Source organism: Mandrillus leucophaeus, unplaced genomic scaffold (genome assembly GCF_000951045.1).
Source record: "Mandrillus leucophaeus isolate KB7577 unplaced genomic scaffold, Mleu.le_1.0 Scaffold674, whole genome shotgun sequence".
NCBI lineage: Eukaryota > Metazoa > Chordata > Mammalia > Primates > Cercopithecidae > Mandrillus > Mandrillus leucophaeus.
The window spans coordinates 1,140,944-1,149,018 of NW_012107297.1; the positions used below are offsets into that span (position 1 = coordinate 1,140,944).

The 8,075-nt window shown below is 49.2% G+C and overlaps 1 protein-coding gene across 4 annotated transcripts in view; it reads right to left on the reverse strand.

Moving 5' to 3' along the window:
- Nucleotides 1-8,075, reverse strand: part of SLCO2B1 (solute carrier organic anion transporter family, member 2B1) — a 57,913-nt gene that overhangs the window by 27,729 nt on the left and 22,109 nt on the right. The gene's annotated exons all lie outside the window — the stretch shown is intronic.

The following is an 8,075-nucleotide window of genomic DNA, read 5'->3' on the forward strand; positions in this document are numbered from 1 at the left end:
GAATTGTGGCATTGGTCATACAGCCCTGTGACTATTATACTAAAAAACCATTGAATTATATACTTTTTAATTTTTATTATTTTTTTTTGAGATGGAGTTTCGCTCTTGTTGCCCAGGCTGGAGTTCAGTGGTGCGATCTTGGCTCACTGCAACCTCTGCCTCCTGAGTAGCTGGGATTAAGCGATCCTTCTGCTTTGCCTCCTGAGTAGCTGGGATTACAGGCACGCACCACCACACGCAGCTAATTTTTTGTATTTTTAGTAGAGATGGGGTTTCACCATGTCGGCCAGGCTGGTCTCAAACTCCTGACCTCAGTTGATCCACCTGCCTTGCCTCCCAAAGTGCTGGGATTACAGGCGTGAGCCACCACGCCTGGCCTGTACACTTTATTTTTCAGAGATAGGGTCTTGCTCTGTCACCTACAAGTGCAGTGGCAGGATCATAGCTCACTGCAGCCTCCAACTCCTGGGTTCACGTGATCCTCCCACCTCAGCCTCCCAAGTAGCTAGGACTATAGGCTTACTCCACCACACCTGGCTTATTTTTTAAATATTTACTTTTTTGGAGAGCTGGTCTCTCGTTATGTTACCCACGCTGGTCTCGAACTCCTGACCTCAAGCAATTCTTACTTTGGCTTCCCAAATCTCTGGGATGACTGGTGTGAGCCACTGTGTGTGGCCTGAATTGTACAGTTTAAATGAGTGAATTGTATGGTATGTGAATTACATATCAATAAAGCTATTAAAATGTTTTAAATAAGTAGGATAAGGAAATTGTCATACTTCTATATTAAAACACTTTTTTTTTTTTTTTTTTTTGAGATGGAATCTTGCTCTGTTGTCTAGGCTGAAGTGCAGTGGCGCAATCTCAGCTCACTGCAACCAGTGCCTCCCAGGTTCTAGCGATTCTCCTGCCTCAGCCTTCCAAGTAGCTGGGGCTACAGGTGCACGCCACCATACCCAGCTAATTTTTATATTTTTAGTAGAGACAGGTTTCACCACTTGGCCAGGCTGATCTCAAACTCCTGACCTCAAGTGATGTGCCCACCTCAGCCTCCTAAAGTGCTGAGATTACAGGTGTGAGCCACCACAGCCAGCCTCATTTGGAGTTCTGAGCTAAGGAATCTGGGAGTGGCCAACCCAGAGATTCATTTCTTATTTATGAAGGACATCTGAACCCCCCGCTCATCCCATGAAACGCAGGCTGTATGAAGGATCAAAGCCCTTTGTTTTGGGTTAAGTGAAGGTGGCCAGGTGGAGGGTGCCATATAATTTGCATGGTTTTTACAAATGGTAGTGATTCTCTGTCCAGCCCACCACCACTGGACCACCCTGTATGTAAGTTCCCTCAATAAACCCAATGTCTTGTTTGCTGACTCCGAGTCTTCTCTTCAGCCCCTTGAGCATGGTGCCATCCCTATTGAAGTCAACAGGCCTCCAGCATGACATGTGTCTAACCCCTGCCATGTCTAGCCCTGTCCCTGCCACTGCAGGATGCCTTAGACACCAAGGAAGCTCACATGGTGCCTCTTGGGCCTGATCAGCTACCTTTCATCTCTTCTTTAGCCTCAGTCTCCTCCTCTGACAAATGGCAGTATTGGACTAGCTCAGCTGGTTTTTAGGAACAGAACCCTTTTCTCAATTGAAATCTCATTCCTTAGATTTAGTCTTTAGACAGGTATGAAAACACACACTTCAGTCCGAGTAGTTCTATATTTTGTGTGTGTGTGTAGAGGGGTGGAAGGCCCTTAGCCCCGCTCGGTGATACCCCTCCTCCTCCTCCCTATGGTGGTACCCTTGGGGTTCTGTGGGGTTCAATTCAAAAAACCAGTTAAGCAGATCGCCCCAACAGGGCCTCAAGCCATGATGTTAAAGGAAGCTCTATGTGCAGACCTGGTGGTCTGGGGGAGCCTTTCCTCAGCTCTTTGGTGCCAGGACCTGGCTTTGTACAGACCAGTACAAGGGCCTGTGGTGCTGTCCAACCTCTGGACATGTCTTTAACTCTCTACGGGCCAATCCATCCATCAGTGAGATGCAGCGGGGTCTAGAGGCAGTGCTTGCAAAGAGGAGGCACTGGGGGCTAGGAGGCCTGCAGCACCTCAGAACTCACAGATGCTGCCGTGGAGACACAAAGCCCCAGGGAAATGGGGGCTTCCTGGCTGGGCAAATCCTGATAGACCAGCCCTAAGTCCTGGGTTTTAAGGACCATTGCCACCTCACACTCCTGTCCTCCATCTCTGACCATTCTCCCAAAGAAGTACATGGAAGTTAACGACTGGAAGACAGTGGACATCACAGGCTTACAGACTCTCAGCCAAAATTGCAGCCATTTAGAAATGTGGATTTGGGGAGTCATAGACCATTCGAGGCACAGACTTTTAGAATAATGTAAGTACTTGAGAAGCTCTATTAGGAACACAGACTTTAAAACCATATAATTTTAGAATCCCAAACTCTCAGACATATTCCAGAAATAACAGACACATAGATTCCTGGTCTCTGTGGTCAGAGTCCGGTGGTGCTCAGAGGCTGGAGAGGGACAGGGGTCCTCATGGAAGAGGCTTGCCTGCCAGAAAGTAGCTCTATGGGCCCCTCTGAGCCCCTGACCCAGCCCCAAGGGCAGGTTCTCAGAAGGACCAGAGGGCATGGTGGGCACAGGAGAGTTGCTGGCTGAATGGGAGCACCACCACCACCACAGGGACAGATGGGGAAGAAGAATCTGTCAGGAAGCCCTCAAGAGACCATCTTTACCCCACAGACCCTGCAGAGCCATCTGCCAGGAGTCCTTGGGCCTAGCAGGACCTTGGGGACTGGCTGATTGTAGACAGGAAGACTGAGGCCTAGAGGGAGGTGAGGCCTGTCCTGGGTCACTCCTATGAGGGTCTCTTGGTAGCACCTGAGCTCCGAGGCCACAGATACAGGGACAGAGCCAAAGGCAAGAAAGTAGGGCTCCTGTCCCCTCCCATCCCCTGCATGGCCTCCCCCAATCCCATCTCTTACTCTTCTACTCTACTCTTCATGGGGACTGCTAATGCCCCCTGCCCCCCAGGCAGAGAATCCCATAATCATGGCCATGGGAGAAACCTGAGCTGTCATTCATCATTCCCTATCTCTCTGCATCTGGCCTTCCTTCACCTTCTCAGACCTCCTTGGGGCAGGGGCTGTGGAATGTACCCCTCTTTTCCCCTGTAAAAATGCTCACATATTGCTCCAGAGACAGTGAGTCATTTAGAGATGGCCTTGATCCTGTCAGGGGCGACAGACCTTGTCTGATCTGCTACCCATTTGATAGATAGAGACACTGAGGCCAGAAACCTTCTCTGGGCCACATAATTCTTGTATTACATACTGCCATCTCCTGGATATCTTTAAAAACAGCATTTACTTCGAAGAGGGTATTTAGGGGACCCTGGAACCCTGAGCCTGGGAGGGGACGCCTGGTGAGATTTCAGAGTTAGCTCTGCCCTTCACTTTCTCCTCTTGCCCATTCTCTCGCCCTGCAGAAGATACACATCCCATGTCTGGAGGTCTGGACTTTCTGGAAGCCAATTCAGCCTCATTGGGCCTTTGCTCCTGGTTTATTCAACTCCCGATTGGTGGCCCTCCTGAGCCAGGCCAACCAGCTTTACTGCAAGCAGACCCGGCCAAGGCAGCCTCAGGGAGGTGGAGGAACAATTCCTCCCACATCAATATTTATTGCCTGAGAGCTGCTGGAAGCAGATCATCATGTTCTTAGCCCTTGTTTCTTTTTAAAGAACCTCTCACCCCCTTCCCTCCCCACTCCCCATCCCCAATGTGCTGACAGAATGAATCCAGACAGCCAGACAGGTTCACAGCTGGGGAGCCAGGGTTTCAAAGCATCATAGAGACACAGCTCTTAAAATTTGAGTCTCTGAATCATAGCAGCTCCGACTCAAGGAATCGTGCATTCTCGGAATCCGAGGCACACAGGATATTGCTCCAGGAGCCTAACCTCAGCATCTTACACAGCAGCACAGAATGCGGAAGTGGCTTGCTGCTCAAGGTCATATGGCTGGCATGTGACAGAGCCCAGTGCAGTCTCCCACCCCTAAACTTTGCTTCTGCCACCTATCCCACCCATGGCTGAACTGGCATTCTTCTCTGTTAAAATTTAGGACTCAATTTGGAGATCATCTGTAACCAGCAATGTAGGCTCTCTCTCTTTCCTTTATGAACATCACCCCACCTCTAAGTTCTAGGAATTTCATCGTATCCAAACTTTGGCCTGAGCTAGACAGAATCAGAAAGGCCCAGCTGTGGTTTCAAACTGTCTTCTTCCCCTGAAATTGCTCACTCCCTGGCAGCTGCTTCCCCCTGCCTCTGAGACAGCTGCACCCAATCCCAGCATCAGCCCAACTCATCACTGTCTTGGGGACATCCCGCAGCAGGGCAGCTATGTGTAGTCCCCAACCTGGGTAGCTCCCAGATGCACCTCTATCCCCTCACTGCCGATGCATGGCTTCCACCTAGCCTGGACCACCATCAGAGCTGTCTGATTTCTCTCCCTGCCCCTACCCTCTCCAAACATATTCAAATACATCAACCTGCCACAAAAATGCTCTTGCAGCAAAAACATTCAACAGGATTTTTATAAATTGTCCCTTTGAAATTAGAATTACTTAGCAACAAGTAAGTTACTTAATTTATGATTGTCTGTGATTTCTCAACAGCCACCTCCCATACTTGGCAAAGAGGAAATCTAATGCACAAATTTTCAGAATGTAATGAAATGTGTATAAGTATTTAAAAAAATTAATGAACTTGACATTACTGGCATGTAATTAAACTTTTAGGCCTGGCACAGTGGTTCACACCTGTAATCTCAGCACTTTGGGAGGCCTAGGTGGGCAGATCACCTGAGGTTAGGGGTTCAAGACCAGCCTGGCCAACATGGTGAAATGCCATCTCTACTAAAAATACAAAATTAGCCAGGCGTGGTGGCACACGCCTGTAATCCCAGCTATTTGGAAGGCTGAGGTGGGAGAATCACTTGAACCTGGGAGTTGGAGGTTGTGGTGAGCCAAGATCTAGCCTGGCCAATAGGGTGAGACTCCATCTCAAAAAATAAAAATAAATAAATAAATAAACTTTAAAAATTGTTTCTATTTTGTCATTTTCTTTTTAATTTGAAGCCAATTTGTTGTTTTTCAGGCCTCGTGTTTTTGTGGGTACCTGGAAAACTTGGAAGTCCCTGGCCCAGAATACTCTGTTCTGCCTAGTGGCTCATGTGATCCTGTCCTCTCCTACCAGCTTTGTGACCCTGGGCAAATCCCTGCACTAGGCTGGGCCTCCGTGTCCTCTTCTGAGGAGAGACCCACCTGCCGCAAGAGTGGAGAAGGGGGATTCTAGACACCCTGGAGCATCACACCGGTCGTGACTTGTCCATGAGTCTGTGTCCTCCCTAGACTGTGCCCGCTGGAAGGGTGGAGGCCATGGACTGATCTTCAGGTCCAGCCTGGGCCCTGCACTCCGTGCATGTTTGTCCCCTTCACTGTCCCCGAAAGGGCCAGGTCTATTTCTATAGCCAAATCTTTCACGCAGGATGTTTCTGTGCCTGGAATCTCTGATCCTCTCTCCTTTCTGTGCTTCCACACACCCTTCAAAGTCCAGCTGAAATCCCTCCTCTTCAGGGAAGTCTTCCCAAACTGTCCTACCCACTCTCCCAATTCTTAACATTCCTATGGCATGTTCAGAATTTACAAAAACTTTAAGTGATGAGCACAGAGGCCATACTGTAGTGGTTAGCATGAGGGGCATGGGCTCAGAGAGGTGCAGGTTCTCATCCCAGCACTGCCCTTGCTTGCTGGCTTTGTGATCTTGGGTAAGTCACTTTCCAACATTGGCTCTGGGTCTCCTCAGCTGTGGAGAGGGCAGGTGATATTCACTGTGCAAGGCTGTCAGAAAGACGTGATGGAGCCCAGGCAGAAAGCATAGTGCCCAGTGGGGATGCAGTGTAATTTTATTTTATTTTATTTTTTTGAGACAGAGTCTTGCTCTGTCGCCCAGGAAGGAGTGCAGTGGCGTGATCTCGGCTCACTGCAACCTCCACCTTCCGGGTTCAAGCGATTCTCCTGCCTCAGCCTCCCGAGTAGCTGGGACTACAGGTGCCCGCCACCACAGCCGGCTAATTTTTTGTATTTTTAGTAGAGATGGGGTTTCACCATGTTAGCCAGGATGGTCTCGATCTCCTGATCTTGTGATCTACCCGCCTCGGCCTCCCAAGGTGCTGGGATTACAGGCGTGAGCCACCGCACCCAGCCGAAGTGTAATGTTACAAAGAAGAACAAGTGGGTGGGGATGGAGCCTGGACCCAGACAGGTAACATGGAGGGAGCTTACCTTCCTGGCAGGTGAGTCTGTGACTGCTAAGACCTTTCGCCGAAACTGAAGCTCATGTTTTTCTTTGGGCATTTCCTTGGGGAAGAAGAAGTAGGGGATGGCAGCCAGGGCCACTGAGCCAGCAGCAATGAGGAAACCCAGCCACCAGGCACCCACCCATCGGGGGTCCTTTATGGTCAGGCTGATACCACCTGGAAGAGAACAGCATGGTGACGTTAGCGTCAGGATGATAGGCTGTCACTTCTAAGCCACCATCCTGGGACTGGCCTCTGAGACATGAGGTGGCCCAGGCTGGGAGTCAGGAGACCTGAGTTCCAGTCTGCTCTGCCACGTGTGTCCTGTGTGACCCTGGGCAAGTCCTTGGCCCTTTCCGAGTCTTGGCTTCTTCAACTACTGAGGCAATGTAGTGCAGTGGTCAAGGCCATGGACTCCGGAGGTGAACTGCTGGGTCTGAATGCCATTACTAACTCATAACCTTGGGCAAGCTACGTAACCTCTTTGTGCCTCAGTTTTTGTCCTTTGTGAAATATAGATATTAGTAGCTTCCAAATCATAGAATTGTTGTGAAAATTAAAGAAATTAATAGATGTGAAGCACTTAGAAGAGTGTGTGCCATAGAGGTACCTGCCCATCCTCCTCTTCCTCCTTCTCATTACTATTGTGATTATTATTCTTAAATGAAGGGTTAGGATTACTGTTGTGTTTCTCAGACCTGTGTTATCCCCAGGGATGTTTGTCAAAAATTGCCTTACCGAGGACCCACTTAGAATGACCACAGAGTGGGGTGGGAAGGTGATCAAGGAACCCATACCTTTAACAAGTTCCCCAGATGATTTTGATCCCTACCTAGGTTTAATTAGAACTAAATTATCCCAGATGTGCCTCCTGGCTGGAACACACAAAGCTCCTGTCATACTTCTTAATCCCAAGGCTGAGTTGCGTACATTCTCCTTCAATTTCCACAGCATCCGAAAATGCTTCATAAAAATACAAATGAGCTGGGTGCAGTAACTCAAGCCTGTAATCCCAGCACTTTGGGAGGCTGAGGTGGAAGGATCATGAGAGGCCAGGAGTTCGAGACCACCCTGAGCAACATAGTGAGGCCCTGTCTCTACAAATAAATTAAAAAGTTAGCCAGATGTGATGGTGCACACCTGTAGTCTCAGCTACTCGAGAGCCTGAGGTGGGAAGATTGCTTGATCTCAGGCATCCAAGGCTGCAGTAAGCTAGGATAGTGCTACTGCGTGAGGGGCAGAGTGAGACCCTGTCTCAAAAATAAGAAAAACCAAATGCTCCTTGATATAACAACCCCACATGCAGAGCTGGTTCCCCTCATGCTTGATCCTAAGTTCCTCCCAGGCAGGGACCAGAGGACTCAGTTGGCACTTAGCAAATGTACCTGTAACGCTGAGGATGGGTTTGGCTTTTGCAGTGATTAGACTTGATTCTCTCCTTACTTTTTAATCTCCCCTGCCTGCATGTCAGGCTGGTGAGAACTCACACATGCACCTCTCCAGCCCCTCTGCTTCTCTCATATCAGTCTGTGCCTGCAGCTGGCATGATCTGCCTACCTTGTGAAATCCCCCATGGAGAAGGGAGTTTTGAGGTGGCAGATTGGTTCACAGAAATGTCACATCTGCCTGTGGAGATGCCCCATCTGCCTGGACAATGTCAACAGTCAGAAAACACACCCCCTTGCATGGAGCTGAGGTGTGTT